Source organism: Eptatretus burgeri, chromosome 5 (genome assembly GCF_056783735.1).
Source record: "Eptatretus burgeri isolate ZD-2024b chromosome 5, Ebu_testis_v1, whole genome shotgun sequence".
Taxonomy (NCBI): domain Eukaryota; kingdom Metazoa; phylum Chordata; class Myxini; order Myxiniformes; family Myxinidae; genus Eptatretus; species Eptatretus burgeri.
In genome coordinates, this window is record NC_140965.1 from 33,899,844 (window position 1) to 33,918,852 (window position 19,009).

The following is a 19,009-nucleotide window of genomic DNA, read 5'->3' on the forward strand; positions in this document are numbered from 1 at the left end:
CCCATCATGCCTGTGTCACACCAATACGAGATTTTTTTTTAAATAAATCCGTCGAAACGCTTCTTCGAGATGTGTGTCAATGACACAAAATACACCAACATGCCGACATAGTCGTTTTATTTATGAGGTGGTCTTGCAGCTGTTCAGAACTCATCTCAAATGTTGACTTACCGTTAACAATCGACTGTAAACTCATCTCAACGATCGTGGAGCACCAAACGAGCAGAGATCAATCAAACTGACATTGTTTTTTGGTTTAACAATGACCACGACCTGACGGACGAGTCTCTTCACGTGACTGTGATTGGCGTTGTGTTCACCACAGGCTTTCTTGGCCTTTCTGACCAGATCTCTCTTCAGATCAAACTTACGACCCGAGGTTTTGCAGGAGTTGGTTTTACATGTGAGATCACGTGGCCTCATTTGACATTCGCCCGAGGAAATCGATCTTGTGAGAAGATACTTTCCTCTTCCGCAGGACAAGTGTGTGCTGAACCACTGTAAACAGAATGCCAAATCGTGTTTCCCTGTCTACCCTTGATCAATAACATCAGATGAGTTGATCAAAGGTGGAGCAATAACATCAGGTGGGTGGATCAATAACATCACGTGAGTGGATCAATACCATCAGGTGAGTTGATCAAAGGTGGATCAATAACATCAGGTGGTTGGATCAATAACATCAGGTGAGTGGATCAATAACATCAGGTGAGTTGATCAAAGGTGGATCAATAACATCAGGTGGGTGGAGCAATAACATCAGGTGAGTTGATCAAAGGTGGAGCAATAACATCAGGTGGGTGGATCAATAACATCACGTGAGTGGATCAATACCATCAGGTGAGTTGATCAAAGGTGGATCAATAACATCAGGTGGTTGGATCAATAACATCAGGTGAGTGGATCAATAACAGGTGAGTTGATCAAAGGTGGATCAATAACATCAGGTGGGTGGATCAATAACATCAGGTGAGTTGATCAAAGGTGGATCAATAACATCAGGTTAGTGGATCAATAACATCAGGTTAGTGGATCAATAACATCAGGTGAGTTGATCAAAGGTGGATCAATAACATCAGGTGGGATGATCAAAGGTGGGTCAATAATAAATAAGAACAGAGTTCAATTTGTTCGACCACTTTATTAGCATGGAACGACAATAATCAAACAAGTATTGAACAGGTTGAAACGCCCACAACATCCCTGGCTCCGGCTCAGGCTGCGCATGCGCACTGGCACAGGGGACCGTCGATATGTAGAATTACCGTAAAGTACAATGTTCTCTATCTCCCTCCGAGTCTTTATTATGTTAATAGATAAAGGCTGAGAAAATATTAAGTTTAATGAATGAACAAAAGTTTATATCGCCCATCGTGTGACTATTCCATGGAGTAGTCCTTGTGCCAGGCAGGCACGCTGGTCGCTCTGGTGGATCGGCGTTGACCTATTGCTGGTGCTGGTGGTGTCACATCGGGCCCCAGTGGGGATGGGGCTCTCGGGGTTTCAGGGGCCGATGGTGGCGTCTGAAGGATCGCGCGCCTCAGTGTGCCTCGTCCTGGTGCTGCTGGCGTGTCTAAAACGGGTGTCGTCTTGCGCTTGGGTGTGCATACTGACGTCAGTGCCGGCGTGGGCCCCGTTGGCGTCGCAGATGTCACGGGTTCGCTGTCGAGGTCAGGCAGTTGCGGTGTTACAACGGGTGCAGGTACAGTGATGCGGGTTGCTAGATCATCATAGATAGACCGGGCTGGCAGCTGGTCATTGCAAACTGGGCTAAACTTGCGCAGGAATTTCCTGTTCCGAAGTGTGACTCTGCCCGAGCCATCGATCTTGATCACGTATTGGTCGTGTTGGCGTACCTCCACGATACTGCCTGTCTTGTCCCATTTTTTTGGGTGGAATCCTGTCTGGTTCTGTACGCGGACTTGGTCCCCTACAGCAAGTGGCGGAAGGCATTTGGTGTGTTCTGCCCAGGTGTCGGCTGTGCGGATATGACGTTTGCGGAGGGCCTCCTCCCTCGCTTTCAGGGTCTCATGCCAAGTGTCGTGCGGTCTGTACTTCCCGGGGATAATTGGGATGAAATCGCGTATCGGGCGGCCGAAGACACACATTGCCGGGGAGATCTTCGTGTCAGGGTCAGGCGTGTTACGATATTGTAGTATCGCTCTCTGCACAGCGTCAGTGTCAAGTTCTCCCTGCGGGCTGGTGTTGTCCGTGATAAGTCGTTTCATTGTCTTAACTCCAATCTCCGCGCGACAGTTGCTGTGAGGGAAGGCCACCGATGACAAGCGGTGGTGTACGCCCCATCTGTGCAGGGATGACCTGGTCTCGGTGGAGGTGAACTCCGGTCCCCCATCCGACGCGAGCTCTTCTGGTGTCCCGTACGTCACGAAGGCGCGACGTAAGTGGTTTATGAGTCCGGCGGCGCCACCCGTCGACTTTGAGATGATCGGCCAGTTCGAGTATCTGTCCACTGTCACAAGGTAGTGTGCACCCCTGTGTACAAAGAAGTCCGAGCACACTGCCTGAAAGGGGTAAACGACCGGAATAGGTGGAGTTGGTGGCGCTCCAGGCTGTGATGGTGCCATCCGGTGGCAGTGTTCGCAGTTTTTCCGAGTGGCGCTGATGTCGGCCGACATGCCTGGCCAGAATACAGAGGATTCTGCGCGGGCGGTCATCATTGATACGCCCTGGTGGGCAGCGTGTAGGGCGCTCAGCACATCGCCGCGGAGTGAGGGTGGTATGACTACTCGGTCCTTGTATAGGATCACTCCATCTGTCGATGTAATGTTCTCGCGGTACTGGTGATAGTCGCGAATTGTCTCTGGCATCTCGATTTTTGAGTCGGGGATGCCGTTCATTGTCATTCCCTCCAATATGTGCATATCGCCATCGCTGCTGGTGGCTTCCCTGACGCGATCCCATGTTACTGATCGCAATGATTCGAGGCCCGCGGCACACCATGCCAGGTTGTCCTCGACGTCGTCGTCATACTCCGGCTCAGTTTGGCGTAGGAGGGACAGGAAGTCGGTGTGCGTGCTTGGTTGGAGGTGGGTCGCTATGGTGGCATTGTCATCTGGAAGGTTCATGAGTGGAGGTCGCGTGGTGCCAACTGGCCTGCGCGACATGGCATCTGCCGCCTTGTTCTTCATTCCCGGGATATGTATGATGCGGAAGCGATAACGCAGGGTCTTCTCCTTGAGGTTCCTGAGGCGGGGGTTGGGTATGTCGTCAAGTGCTCTGTCCGAAAGGAGTTTCAGCAGTGGTTTGTGGTCTACCGCAACGATCAGGTTCTCGCAGCCCAGTACGAAGTAGCGCGCTTTGTCCAAGGCGTCCGCGACTGCGAGAGCCTCGCCCTCTATGGGCGCGTATCTGGATTCTGCCGCGTGTGTAAATCTGCTGCCGACCAGGGTTATTTTCCATCCATCAGTGCAGCAGAATGGTCTAACTGGCACGCATCGGCAGTGCTTTTGAAGCAACCAGAATCCGATTCCCTCCTTCGACCAGTCCGTGGCGATGCATGTTGGCTTAGTTTTGTCAAATATGCGGACACCGTGTTCGATTTCTTGTACGATCACATCTTTCGACTCGCGGAATATGTCCTCTAACTCCATGGACCACTGGAAGCGTTCTCCACTTTTCAGGAGCTTCCGGAATGGCTGCATTCGTTCGGCCATACTAAAGGCGTATGCCACCTGGTTGACAAGCCCGAACCACGATCTGACGTCGGTGATGTTACGCGGTTGTGGGAAATCGTGGATTGCTTCCAGGTAGCGGCTGCACGGTCGCACGTCGGTCATGGTGATGGTGAAGCCCGCGAAGTCCACCGTGGGTGCGCTGAAGACAAACTTCTCCGGGTTGAGGATGATTCCATTCCGGCCGCATATATCCAGCCATTGGACCGCCTGGAAGTAGCTCCCCTCAATCGTGTCTGACCATAGGAGCGTGTCATCTACGCACTTGGTCTTGTTACCAATGTCCGCGACGATCTCATCGTATCGTCGTGAGTAACCGTCCCCCGATGCCATATACCCTTGTGGGGCAGATAGGTACCGGTAGCGCCCCCATGGAGTGATGAAGGTCGTCTTGTGGCGGTCGTCCTCGTGTAGGCGGACGCTATGGTAACCGTTCCATGCGTCGAATACTGTCTTGCGCTTCCCGTTAGGTACGCGTCTCGCCTGGTGGAACGGGGATTGGGTGTGGTGGGTCTCGCGGAACGCATGCTTGTTCAAGGCCTGAAAGTCGACGGTGCGTCGCGGCTTGCCATTCTTTTTCGCGCAAATTACAATGCGGTGACACCATGTCACCGGCGTGCCGACGGGTACTTCCTCCAACACGCCGAGCCGAACGTCCTGGTCGAGGCCTGCTTTTACCTCATCTTGCCAATGTATGGCCACGGAGATGGGAGTGTGATGGGCAACCGGTGTCGCGTTCTCACTGAGCATAAGACGTAGTGGCGGGCCGGTCATTCTCGGTAGTGGCTGGTGTGGGCACGTGTTGAATGTGCTCTGAGCATACATCCTGAGTAAATGTGACTGTAGTGCCTCTCTGTTGGCCTCGGTCGCTGGCATGGGGAGTGCGGTCGGCTTGGTCGGCGGCTCCGCGCGTCGCGGGCAGTCGCACAATTCCGAGGTCGTCAGATTCACCTCTCCGAGTGTCGGGAATCTGTCCGAGATCATTCCCAGGTCCATGCAGGCCGCGCGGGAGAGGAATATGCGGTCTGAAGAGTCCGTCACATACGCGATTTGGCGCGTCTCCAATCTCCGAGCGTCGTCACTGTTACCGGCGAATCTGACTACCACGGCTCCGAGGATACGAATTCCTCTGTTGTTTGCGGCCTTCATGGTCATGGATACAGGTATGAGGTCCTCGGTACTCAGGCACATTTGTTGGACGACTTTAATGCCGATCAGGCAGCTCTGGCACCCCGTGTCTGCCATAGCGGGTAGGGTTACCGCGCGGGTGTGTTTCAGGAGGTTAAAACCCAGCGCTTTGTAATCCTCGCGCTTGTTGGTGAGAGTGAGGTTGACGTATGGCTGCGGGTCGGATATGCGTTTCATCCACTTATCGCACATATCATCGTACAGGTGGTGAGCGAGGGGAAGCGTGCGCATTTCGTCCTCTGTGCTGGCCATGGTGACCGTGCATAGCTCGACGAAGGCTGCCGTCTGCTCGTCGTACATCCCGTCGGTCTCCTTAGATGGGGGTCTTGCCGATCGGCCGCCCAGGCACGCCTTGTCGAGGTGATTCTGGCGGTCACACTTCCGGCACTTTTTACCGTATCCGGGGCACTCGGCGCGTCTGGCGCGCCATTGAGGCCTTTTGCCGTGGCCCACCTCGCCGCAGTAGATGCATACTCCTTCGGGCTTGGCCTTCCGTTTTTCCGGCCTGGCTCCTACTCTGGCGTGGACGTCCTGTCGCTTTCCCCGCCGATACGAACTACTGATCGTGTCCGTGCTCTGAGTGTCAAGCAGGCGCGATGCCGAGCGTTTTCCAGACTCTTTGGCCTCGATATACTCTATCATGTCCTTTAATGGCATGTCCTGGTTCTTCTCACCGAGTAGGTCAAGTTGTATTGCTTGGTCCGCGATGCCACGGGCAACCACGTTGCGCAATATCTCTTCGGTGAAGTCGTTGACCTGATCGCACCCCGCCTTGGTGCACTTCATTTCATACTTGCACGTGTCCGCCTGCCCCTTGATGCGGGCGTGGAACGACCGGACGGGCTCCTCGTGTCCCTGCCGCATGTTAGACAGGGCCACTCGAGCTACCATCGTGTTCTCCGTCCGGACGGCGAGCGCCTTCATGGCGGCGAGGACGTCTTCTTCATCGCTGCCCACGAGGCTCCGACCCGCCGCGCGAGTGAGGTCCTTTCTCAGCTCCTCCTCACAGCACTCCAGTAGCTGCGCGACTATGTCAGGTCCGACAAGCTTAGTACCTGTTTTGTATTCGCCCCAGCGGGTTATGAAGTACGACCAGGCCTCGCCCGTTCCGGCCAGTGCTATGGAGGGACGCTTGAGTTTCTCCATCTTGGCATTCGAGCTCGCCGCCCTGGTGGCGGCGACGTGCACAGTGGCGTGTATACTCAACATGGCGGCCACCACTGCCGCCTCTGCGTGTGTAGCCATATAGTCACAACCCTCCATCGGGCACTCTGCTTCCACCGGCGCCATAGGAACAGCTATTCTGGAGTAAACGTTCTATTTTCGGTGATGCACACGTGTGTACAGTGTCCTGGGGGCGAAGATTGGGTACAGAACCCGAGAAATCCAAACTCACTGTCGACGTTCTCGTGGTCCGTTTTCACCCAGTCGTGTCCTCCTCAGCACCGACGATCTTTACTCGACTGCATCAAGTTGTTTGATTATAAATAAGAACAGAGTTCAATTTGTTCGACCACTTTATTAGCGTGGAACGACAATAATCAAACAAGTATTGAACAGGTTGAAACACCCACAACATCCCTGGCTCCGGGTCAGGCTGCGCATGCGCACTGGCACAGGGGACCGTCGATATGTAGAATTACCGTAAAGTACAATGTTCTCTAAATAACATCAGGTGAGTTGATCAAAGGTGGATCAATAACATCAGGTGGATGGATCAATAACATCCGGTGAGTGGATCAATAACATCAGGTGAGTTGATCATTGGTGGATCAATAACACCAGCTGGAACAGGGGCACTGCATCAGCGGCACAACTTCTCGGAAAATGATGCAACCAGCAGGCACAGGCTGCATTCCGAACAACAACGTAAACGATATTTCATTACACAAATTACCATTCCGAATTAAGGGCCCTGTCACACCTTGACGTTTTAGCCAGCGTATGGCAACGTATCAAAATGTATGTAAAACGCTGGTGTACGCTGAACTATTGATGTTTTTTTTCAGTTTTTGGCGTATTCATAACGAGTTGGACGTATGCATAACGTATTAGTAACGTACACAGAACGTTTCGATAACTTATAGATAACTTATACCAACGAATGCTGAGCGTGTTGTCGGCGTTCACAACCTATGCCCAACGATAATCTAACGTATGCATAGCGTGCGGCAGCGTATCGCCGACGATCACGTGGCGTAGCCTATTAATAGGCTTCCGCTCAACGATTTAAATCATAACTGCACTAGACATCGGAGCGTCAACATCACCGTCATGCCCTGTCACACCTTAACGTTTTAGCCAGCGTATGCCGACGTGTGAAAAATTTGCCGAATACGCGAGCACACTTCGAATACGTTATGGGTAAGTTTTGTATACGTTAAGAGCACGCTGAAGCACGCTGGCATACGTCGTAGTACGCCCGAGCACGTCGACAAATTTTAAGCATGCTCAAAATTTTTAGACGTATGCCAGCGTATGACTCACACGTTCCGCCTATGCTGGCCATAAGTTGTAGGCATGTTATGCGATCGTTGACACACGTTACTTGTAAGTTACTCATAAGTCGAAACACATCGAGGTAATGTTTAGCGTACCCGAAACTTATTTCTAACCTATGAGTAACCTGCTTTGAACCTATGTGTAACGTATCTCCAACGCATATTGACGTATGTAGACGTATTTGATTAACGTCTTCCGGACGACCACAGAACTTACTGAACGTGTTTCTAACTTACAGCTACCGTATAATGGTGTATTGGCAGCGTTTAGGGGAATTGGTATATAAAAATGGGCTTCACAGGAGGAACCCGTCAGTGTTTCAGACTCCATGGTGAGTACATGTCAATGTCAGTAGTATCAGTCGTAGTAGTAGGTGAGCGTGTCAGTAGTAGTAGTAGTAGTAGTAGTAGTAGTAGGTTCCTGCCAGTAGTAGTAGGTGAACGTGATAGGTAGGGTGTGGGTGATGATGGATCCTCCTTGCGTCCGCGTCCACGGCCACGGCCAGGAGACTTATTTGCAGCATTCTTCGAAGTTTTCTTTGGCATTTTTTTTATGTTTTTCTACGTTGAACTATTGATGTTTTTTTTCAGTTTTGGGCATATTCATAATGAGTTGGACGTATGCATAACGTATTAGTAACGTACACAGAACGTTTCGATAACTTATAGATAACTTATACCAGCGAATGCTTGGCGTGTTGTCGGCGTTCACAACGTATGCCCAACGATAGTCTAACGTATGCATAGCGCGCGGCAGCGTATCGCCGACGATCACGTGGCATAGCCTATTAATAGGCTTCTGCTCAACGATTTAAATCGCTGCCGTTCGACTATTTAAATGGACGCTGTCGCTCGACGATTTGAATCATAACCAAGCTCGACATCGAAGTGTTAACATCATCGTCATACCAAAGAAAATTTCGAAGAATGCTGCCAAGAAGTCTCCTGGCCGTGACCGTGGACGCGGACGCAAGGAGGATCCATCATCACCCACACCTTCCCCTTCATGCTCACCTACTACTACTGACATGGACCTACTACTACTACTGATACTACTGACATTGACATGTACTCACCAGGGAGTTTGATACACTGACGGGTTCCTCCTGTGAACCTCATTTTATATACCAATTCCCCTAAACGCTGCCAATACGCCATTATACGGTAGCTGTTATATTATATATATATGTTATATTACATTATACGGCAATACGCCATATATATTGCTGGGGACCTGAGGATGTGCCTTTTCAAGGTTTGATATTAATCGGACAAGTGGTTCCCAAGTTATGGCTATTTAGTTACCAAACCAATGACAGGACACGGTGCTTTGACGTCACAATTCTTCTTCGTTTGCTATGACATCACAATTGACGCTGGGGACCTGAGTATGTGCCTTTTCAAGGCTTGATATCGTTCTTCTTCATCCGTTTCAGCTGTTTCCCAAGTGCCCATGTATTTACCAAACCAATGGCAGGACACGGTGCTATGATGTCACAATTGACGTCACAATTCTTCTTCTTTAAAAAAAAAAATTGCACGTATGGCCACGCACGTACGGGCACACACTACTTTACATCCAATATGGGTTTAGGCCACATTTAAACGGGTTTTCAGGTTTTCAGCAACAAAACGGCTCAAACCTCTAAAATCTAGGTCATTTGGCATGTGTCATAAGTATGGTGTGTATGTGTGAGTACGTATGTATTATATTTTGTGTGGTATGTATTTATGTGTGTGTGTGTGTGTGTGTGTGTGTGTGTGTGTGTGTGTGTGTGTGTGTGTGTGTGTGTGTGTGTGTGTGTGTGTGTGTGTCTGCAAAGTGTGGGCAGGTTTCAGGGGATCAGACTTGATCAGATCAGAGGAAAGATAGAAGTCCCGACGTCTGGAGTCTCTTTGGTTGTACGAGTTGCCGGAAGGTGCTCACTCAAATGGATCACAATCCGCCTAATGGGACTCCACTCCACCGTAACTTTTCTGTCAAGGTTAGGCTCCCTTAGCCTTTGACTCACCGAGGCCTGACTCACAAGGTGCTATTTGACCCATAGCTGGGACCTGGGTGATGGGACGACAGGGCATATCCACAAGCTGGCGGACCATCACGTCACATCTCTGGGGGCCGAGGTTCCTCCGAGAACCCCTGTAGATTCGCCTTGGTCCGCAAGGTGCCTAGTTACCATGTGTCGCCGTGAGGAGGCACTACAGGAGTCTTGATGAGACACAGGCTGTATACTGGCAGGAGAGACTTACACACTCGGCTCTCTCTGATTAATAATCAAGTCTGATTATTCGTAACCAATCTCTGCCAAAGAGAGTTGGTCCTTCTTCGCACTATTAGTAGTGGTAGGACATGAGTGCTGTTTCCATATCCTACAGTTACGTTAGCTGAGCCAACAACAGGAACCACCTCCTTAGTGTATGTTTTCAAGTCAGTAGATACAGGACAGGAGTGCAGGAACCTTTCTCGGAGGGTAGATGGAGATGAACTTGCTCTACTTCATAATTGTTCTGTAAGCGCTGGTATCAACTTCCATCCTCACCGGGTTCTTATGGATTGTTACATCAACTATAATTGGATGGATGTTGGATAACAGCTAGGCTGGATAATTGGATAACAGCCTAGGCTGGATGTTGCCAAGCTCAGGGATGAGAGAGTAGCTGAGGAGTTTGCGAACAGGCTGAGTGGACACTTGGGGGGTCTGGGTGCTTTGGGGGGTCCTGAAGAGTTGTGGAGCACCTTCAAGACCACCGTCCTTGATGTTGCCGGTGGATGCCTTGGAGTTCACCGCAGGGCAAAGAAGAATTTTGTCTCTCAAGGGACACTGGATACCATTGACCAGAGTCGCAGGGCCAGGCTGAATGGCAGAGCTGAGCTGTTCAGGGAGCTGAGGCGTAAAACTGTACGTGCACTGAGGGTGGACAAGGAGGCCTATGTGCGAGGAATCTGTGAGGGGGTAGAGCATCACCTGTGGACAGGTGATTCTCGTCCCGCTTACAGGGGAGTCGCGCATTACGTTCATCCAAGCCCATCCCTCGGAGCACTGCAGTTCGAGCAGAGAGTGGTAGGCTCTTGACAGAGGAGTCTGAGAGTGAAGGCCCGCTGGGCCGGTTCCTTTGACGGGTTGTACCAGGCTGCACCCCCAGCTGTCGAGTTGGACGGCGAGGGTATTACAATCCCTGTTGCTGACCCTCGAATCAACTGTGGTCCACCATCGCTTGTGGAAACACGGGCTGCGGTGAACCAGTTGAAACGGGGCAAAGCTCCAGGGATCTGTGGCATCCATGCCGAACTTCTCAAGGCTGGTGGAAATGCTGCACTCGCGTCGTTGCATGCAGTTTTGTGCTCTGCCTGGAACACAGGCATCATCCCAACTGACTGGAAGAGGGGCCTTGTTGTCCCTCTCTGGAAAGGAAGGGTGATCGCCAAGACTGCAACAACTACCGAGGGGGTGACGCTGCTCTCAGTGCCGGGCAAGGTCTTTGCTCGGATAATTCTTGATAGGGTTCGCCACCATCTGCTTGAGCACCAGCGTCCAGAGCAGTCAGGCTTTACACCAAGAGGTCAACGATTGACCGTATCCTTGCACCCGTGTCCTCACCGAACGCAGACGAGAGTTTCGGCAGGGGCTGCTTGCAGCCTATGTTGATCTCTGTAAAGTGTTCGATTCAGTGAATCGGGATGTCCTCTGGAGGATTCTTGGTCTTCGTGGGGTGCCACCAAAACTGATCGATCTGATGTCTGAACTCTACTCTGGTACTGAGAGTGCTGTGAAGTGTGGTGGTACCATCTCTGACTTATTTCCAGTTGTTACTGGAGTTCGTCAGGGGTGTGTACTTGCCCCCACACTTTTCAGCACTTGTATGGACTGGATTTTTGGGAGGATGTCGGAGAGATCAAGTTGCGGTGCATCGTTTGGCAATGTCAAGATCTCGGACCTTGATTTTGCAGATGATGCAGTCATCTTTGCGGAGACTTTAGACATCCTCTTGGGGGCCCTCGAGGTGCTGAATGAGGAGTCGGAGCCGTTGGGATTACGGATTTCTTGGGTCAAAACAAAGATCCAGGCTTTCGGTGACATCTTGGATGCTGCTGTCCTGTCTGTGTCTGTTTGTGGTGAGGATGTTGAGGTCGTGGATAGATTCACTTACCTTGGCAGTGATATTCATGTCTCCGCAGGTTGTGAGCCGGAGGTCAATAGGCGTCTGGGTCGGGCCTGGGGAGTCATGGATTCACTGGATCATGGGGTGTGGCGCTGCCGGTACCTGTGCGGGAGGACGAAAGTCCGAGTCTTCAGGTCCTTGGTACTTCCAGTCTTGCTCTATGGGTGCGAGACTTGGACTTTGACCAGCGATCTGAGACGGAGACTTAATTCCTTTGGTACCAGGTCTCTTCGGAGAATCCTTGGCTATCGCTGGTCGGATTTTGTGTCCAACGAGCGGTTGCTGAGAGAGACTCGGATGAGATTTGTTACCTGCATAGTCCGTGAGCGTCAGCTGCGGCTGTATGGACATGTGGCTCGTTTTCCTGACGCTGATCCTGCTCACCAGATTCTCTCAGCGAGGGAGTCTCATGAGTGGAGGAGGCCAGTGGGCCGACCACGTGCCTCATGGTTGCAGCAGGTTGACCATCATCTCAAGGAGATGGGGATGGGCCTGGCATCTGCCTGGGGGATGGCCAGACGGAGGCCCCTGGAGTACCGGCGGAAAGTGGACGCAGCGACGCGCTGTTCTGGCACATGCTCCCATACCTGACCTGACCTATAATTGGAACATCGAAGCTCTTTGTTCCAACAGAGAAAACCTCATGAAGTTCCTCACTTGACTCTCGGCTGCAGGCCATGCTCTGTGACCTATCGTCCGCTGCATCAGGGTTCACCCCGATGTGATAAACAGGAGACAAGTTCTTCCACTTGGATCGAGAACAACGACACTTCAAGTGTCCCTGCTTACCACAGTTGTCACAGGTATAATTCCTGAACCAACACTGGAAAGCTTGATGATTACCACCACAACGCCAACAAGTTACACCAACCTTCCGGGTAGATTCAGAAAAGTCAGGAGATGGAGGTGAATTTGATGGCTTGCTAAAACACTTTTGTTTGTAGCCAAAGGTTACCTTGTTCACCGATGAGTCCTGCTGAATAACTTTTGACTTGTTAGAGATCACACGCAGGCTCTCGGTAGTTTGCATACACACGAGGGTGCTTCATAATGGGGGGTAAAATATAAAAGTATGAATATTCATGCTCCCTGGGTGTGCCTTTGTTCCATTTGACAGTAGAAACATACACACCAAATATGAAGCAGATTGGAGGAAGTTTAGGGGTTCCTCAAGTTGGCACAATATTGAAATTTGCCAAACTGTAACTGACAACTTGTCGTCGAATGTGCACAACGCAGTACACTTCACAATTAATATGGTTGTTTGATATTTTCATTGGAATTTACATACCTTCCTTTTTCAGATTGTGTCATGGCAACTTCAAGCACCACAAGGAGTTCTTTGTCAGTATGGTTGGTTGGCAAACCTGCAGCAGATATTCACTGTGCTGGCTTGCCAACTAACGGAGCAGTTCTGTGCAATTTGTTATACCACCACACGGAGCATGGAAGTACTATTAAGGAAAGTGCAAAGAGGACCATTGAGACTGTTTCGGCACTTTGGGAAAAGGCCCGGATTCCCATCCAGCGACTGGACAAATGTCAGGAAAGGGTGATGAAGCTTTACCATCTACTGTATATCAAGAGCTGAAAAAGAATCGTCAAAAACCACAGCAGTCATATAGGAAGAAAGAAGAGTTTTTCCAAGGAGACTGAGATGAGCTTTTTGACATTGCAGTGCAAAATGCCCTCTCCATAATGGACACAATTGTGCCAACTTGAGGAACCCCTAAATATCATGGAATTTTGTTCATTTTTTGACCTATAAGTTCTTATGGGGTATTGGAACAAAGGCAAAATTAGGGAGCAGCAAAAATCAAACTTTCATTTTTTTGGAACACCCTAATACACACAGTTGCTATTTTCATGACTTTAGCCAAATTGGGGTCGGATTCAGAAAGGTGTTTCTGCAGAATTGAGTCGTCAATGATGCCTATTATAAAGAAATCCCATAACATCTCTTCGAGTTTATCTGTAAACTCACAATGTTCGGCGAGTCGGCGTAAATCAGCCACAAACTCAGATACTGACTGATCATCTCGACGATGGTGGGTATAAAATTTATATCTCAAGATGATCTTACCCGGTTTAGGGTGGTGTTGTCTTTTCACAAGATTGAGGAGCTCTTCATATGACTTGTAAGAAGGTTTGGCTGGGGCAAGAAGATCTTTGATGAGGCTGTACGTCGGAGCGCCACATACGGTCAGTAATACAGCTCGCTGCCTTTCAGCATCCTCATCGGTGTCCATTTTGTTTGCCACGGAATACTGCTTCAGACGATCGGTATAGTCTTCTCAATCATCCCCCACCGCGTATTATTGCAATATGCCAATGCACGAAGACATCCTCGTCACCACTGTAATGTACTCAAAAGACAGGCATGAAGGCTCTGAAGTGGGAACAACAGGTTTAATTGGGACACAGGCACAACACAGCATAGCACAGCATAGCACAGCATAGCACAGCATCGGAACATGAGCGGGTCACCTGACTCTGCTAAACCACGCCGAGGTGCACCCAATCTATGCATGTATTAGCATAAACTACTGATACATCTCACTCATCTGATAATTTTGTTCGTTAAAAGGGGAGGCACATGACCATTTTGTGTGCTTAAAGGGTTGGGTGCCACCATGTAGAACAGGGAGCTCTGTGGCCACTTTTCACAGGTGTTATCCCATGACTGATCAGCGCAGGGACTTTGACCTGCTCCATTACTGGCCTGGGTTGGGTCATCCCTCCCGAGCAGATCTGGAGCATGAGGCTTCCCACGACTCCCCATGTCGATGCCAAGCTTAGCATGGATGCCCGACATAGCGAGACACAGGGTAGGTGACCAGTCCATATTCAGTGCCTCAACCCAAGCCTATGAACAGCCGAATTACAGGTGCAAGCCACTACACCCGGCAATGAAAGCAAGCGATCGGTGAGAGAATGAGTGGTAATTGTGGACAGGAAGGTTGATGAAGGGGTAGTCACTTTGTACGAACAGAATGTATTTCTACCTGATTTCCGAGTTGCTCCAAAAAGTTTGAGTACAATGTAAATCAGTGCTCTAGGAGTTGTATCTCTGTATGCCATACAAACATACATGTTTGTGGTGAGGATGTTGAGGTCATGGAGAGATTCACTTACCTTGGCAGTGATATTCATGTCTCTGCTGGCTGTGAGTCAGAGGTCAATAGACGTCTGAGTCGGGCTTGGGGAGTCATGGATTCACTGGATCGTGGGGTATGGTGTAGTGTAGGACGAAGAAAGTCCGAGTCTTCAGGTCCCTGGTGATTCCAGTCTTGCTCTAGGGATGTGAGACTTGGACTCTGACCAGGAATCTGAGACGGAGACTTAATTCCTTTGGTACCAGGTCTCTTTGGAGAATCCTTGGCTATCGCTGGTCGGACTTTGTCCAACAAGCAGTTGCTGAGAGACTCAAATGAGATTTATTACCTGCATAGTCCGTGAGCATCAGCTGTGGCTGTATGGACATGTGGCTCGTTTTCCTGATGCTGTTCCTGCTCACCAGATTCTCTCAGCGATGGAGCCTCATGAATGGAGGAGGCCAATGTGGTTGCAGCAGGTTGATCAGCATCTCAAGGAGATGGGGATGTGCCAAGCATCTGCCTGAGGGATAGCCAGACGGAGGCCCCTGGAGTACTGGTGGAAAGTGGATGCAGTGACGCGCTGCTCTGACACATGCTCCCATACCTGACCTGACCTGACCTTTCAAGAAGGGAAAGGTCTTCCTGTAACATCGAGTGGTCATCACCCTTGAAAGCACCACCCCAAATTTTTACATCACCTGCAAATAACAGGGCCTTTGATTGTAGATCATCTTCAAGATCATCAATATAGACATTTAGTAATACAGGGCCAAGCATGGAACCCTGCGATTCTCCACTTCATATCTCCTTCCATTGTGACAGAGTACCATTTTTAGAGACCCGTTGTTTATGTCCTTACGGAAATCACGAAGCCAGGAGGGAAGTGGTTGTCCAATACCCAACTGTTCAAGCTTCAGTAGGAGTTGCTCGTGTGATACAGTGTCAAATGCTTTGCTAAAGTCAATGTAAACACCATCAACTGCTCGACAACGATTCACAGCTCGAGTCCAACTGTCTTGGGCAGACTATAAATTCGATATACACGAGTATTTCTCCCGAAATCCATGTTGTAGTGTTGAGAGTAGTTTATTGTCTTCCAGGAAGGTCATGATTTTCTTTTTCATCAGTCTCTCCAATACTTTGCAGGCTACTGACGTAGGACTGACAGGCTTATAGTTGCCGGGCTGCTGTTTATCCTGTTTTTTGAAAATGAGTGATATTTGCAGTTTTCCAATCTAGAGTCAAAATTCCCATGAATGTAGATCACTGGAAGACTGTCCAGAGTGGCATAACTAGCTCTGTTGTGAGCTCATACAGCACCTTAGGATGAACACTGTCAGGTCCTGGCACCTTATGGGATCAAACAACCGAAGTTGCTGCTCTACATTAGTCACCGAGAACAAGACTTGAGTAAGGCTCGCCTCCGGTGGGTTTTGGCACATGAACTCTGGGAGAGGCCCTTGTTTCTCACTCGTAAATACTTTTGAGTAGTGGTCGGAGAGGCATGCGCTTTCTCTAGGTCTGCTGTCCAGATTGTTATTCATTTTGAGTGCACCTAGACCATCCCGTGTGCGAGTCTTTCCCCTAAGGTAGACATATAGTTGTTTAGGTGCACTCGTTGCTTTCCTAGCAAGGCGAGTCTCATACTGATACCTCACCTCCTTGAGGCTTTGCTAACACTGGCGATTGAATTCCTTAACGAGACCAAAGTCCACCTCTGACCTTTTGTTTCAGTCATGCCTCTACCATTTACACTTTGTTGCTTGGAGCTTCAGAATGTCCCTCCATCCATCTATCCATCCATTGGGACCATAATCTGTACAGAGCGTTGTTGCTGCCTGAGCAGTCTCCTTGGCTATTGGGCACAATCCTGGACTGGTCGCCACTCCGACACAGTATACCAGCATGCTGGCACTCATTTTGCCGACCTTGGAAGGATGGCAGGCCGAGTTAACCCCACCTGGTATTAATTCAACAGTTAAGCAGGATTTCAACTCAGGACCCTAGGATCCAAAGCCCACCACCCTAACCATTAAGCCAACACCAGGCATACAGTGTCCCTCGTGAACCCCAGAATTCTATTTTTCTGACATACTTGCCGCTCTGGTGCATATCTACTCACTAGGTCTCAAATAACTAACCTGACGTGCAGTCATGCTTGATCTACCGAATCCATATCCTCTGGTTCCCATTGGATATTGGCGGCTGCAGATGTCTTTCCCACGATATTAGCCTTCCAGATGTTGCGGTGCTTGCCTGGTCCTGTCCATATTAGTGAGCAATCACTTTCCAAGCCAGTCATTTCATATCAACTGCTTTGCAAGCTGCTCGGCAAGTAAAGCAAGCGATTAAGAGAGGTCCTTAATTATGTTCGCAAAAAGGGCCGACGTAGTCGGATTCAAAACGATACCAGAACCATTGAAATGTTCGGAGGCATACCTTTATTATGTATACACATATGATTGAAATATCCATTTCATACTTTTGTTATTTCTACCTTTTCATCCTAATTAAAGATCTACAAGCATGCAAAACCCCCTCCCCATGAAAAAACCCTGCCCCAAAATGCACAGTGGTAGGTCCATATCTAGATAAGTTCGGCAGGGGGCTCCTCCTTCTGTACACTTCCTTCATGAGACCCTCTCACAGACATCACTCAGCACAGATGTAGTCACCTATCCATACTCAAGCAACCTACTAGCTGTCGTGCCAATATCCTTGTACTCCTCTTAGTCCAGCAGTTAAGCCCCATAATCGTTCACTTTTTGGGGAAAGTACGAGTTTTGGCCTACATGTACGGTGGTAGTATGACCCCGTGGGGTCATTTTGCCATTACAATCTAACGGACTTACCAAGAAACTGCAGTTCCGACGTAGTGGTGCACTGGATCTCAGAGCACACCTTTCTTTGTATGAGAATGTCAAACCGGCTGTCCTGTCTGTGGATGTGAGTATATGATCCCACAGTTTTTGGGAATTAATTTTAGACACTAAATATACCACAGCTTGTTTGTTTGTATTACTAAATCGAGGCTCGAGGAAGAGCTAAAACAGAACAGCTAGAATACAGTCGAAAGGATGGAAATATTAGCATTATGCAAACATCAGGGTAGAGGAACACTTGGAAGAAGAATGGGTCAGGGGAAGAATGAAAACGGGGGAGAACAAGCTGGAGGTGGAGCTGGATACAAACTCAAACATAACAAATGAAACAAATGAAACATAACAAATGAAACAAATGAAACAAAGATGAAGGTTCGAAAAAGAAGGAAGGTAAAAATCTTGGAAGAAACAGCAATTGAACAAATAGAAGGAGTGGTGGGTAAAGGGAGAGGCAAGGAAACAACCTGAAAAGGAAGGGGTGGGCGTAGGGAGGATTAATGAGGGTAGAAAATATCATGAGTATGGATGTGAGATGACCTGAGGTTGGAGGTGAACAGCTATCATGAAGTCTTGGAGGGAAGATTGAGATTGAACAGACTGAGCAAGTTGGTTCCGCAGGCAAAATCAAGGAGGAACAAAAGAGTGGAGGTGAGGAGCTGCAACAATTAGATGAAAAATTAAGGCACTGAAAAGAAATGACTTGGTCTACAGAAGACAAGTACTACATAGTGATAGATGAAGTTCATCGTAAAGCCTGGTGTTGGCTTAGTGGTTAAGGTGATGGCTTGGGATCCTAGCGACCTGAGTTCAAGCCCCGTTGGCCGCTGAATTAAAATACACCAGGAGGTTGACTGAGCCTGTCATCCTTACGAGGTCGGCAAAATAAGTACCAGTGTACTGGTAAGGGGGGACACTGCATCAGCGGCATAGCCGTGTCCCAACCAATGATGCAACCACCAGCCACAGGCTGCACTCGATAGAGAGAGAGTTAATCGTATGTGGATATATGCCTGGTGTTGGTTTAATTGTTAAGGTAGTGGGCTTGGGATCAAAGGATCCTGAGTTCAAATCCTGCTTGGCTGTTGAATTGATACCTGGTGGGGTTGAGTCTGCCTGTCATCCTTCCGTGGTCGGCAAAATGAGTGCCAACTTTTTTGTATCCTTTGCCGGAGTGGTGACCTTCCAGGATTGTACCCAATAGCCAAGGAGACTGCTTAGGCAGCAACATTAATCTGCACAGAGTATGGTCCCAATGGATGGATGGATATGTGGATACGGCAAAGGCATGATGGGCCAAATGATATACATTTCCTTGTATAGTATATATATGATTGCAATTTGAAAATTAAATGAAAATGCAGCAGTTTAAGATAATAGTTTTATTTGGGTTTCACAGACATGGCTTTCATCATGAACTCAACAGAGTTCTCAGCTCTGCAAGACATTTTGTACATTATTCGGCATAAGATTATGCCATTGCATCAAGT

General features: G+C 49.2%; 2 protein-coding genes and 1 non-coding gene across 4 annotated transcripts in view; all 3 read right to left on the reverse strand.

Annotated features, from left to right (window-relative positions):
- LOC147026196 (golgin subfamily A member 2-like) overlaps positions 1–13,900 on the reverse strand; it is a 104,152-nt gene extending 90,252 nt beyond the window's left edge. The window contains exon 1 of the mRNA XM_085881355.1: positions 13,626–13,900. The gene's annotated coding sequence lies outside the window, so the exon portion shown is untranslated. The remainder of the gene's footprint in view (positions 1–13,625) is intronic.
- Positions 13,901–14,157: 257 nt separating this feature from the next.
- Positions 14,158–14,450, reverse strand: LOC147026197 (signal recognition particle RNA). Its single transcript, XR_015058793.1, has one exon.
- Positions 14,451–18,886: 4,436 nt separating this feature from the next.
- The window catches only part of LOC147026198 (ral guanine nucleotide dissociation stimulator-like 1), a 59,070-nt gene continuing 58,947 nt past the window's right edge, over positions 18,887–19,009 (reverse strand). For both annotated transcript variants that reach the window (XM_085881352.1, XM_085881353.1), the window contains one exon: positions 18,887–19,009. This exon is cut by the window's right edge and continues 1,584 nt beyond it. The gene's annotated coding sequence lies outside the window, so the exon portion shown is untranslated.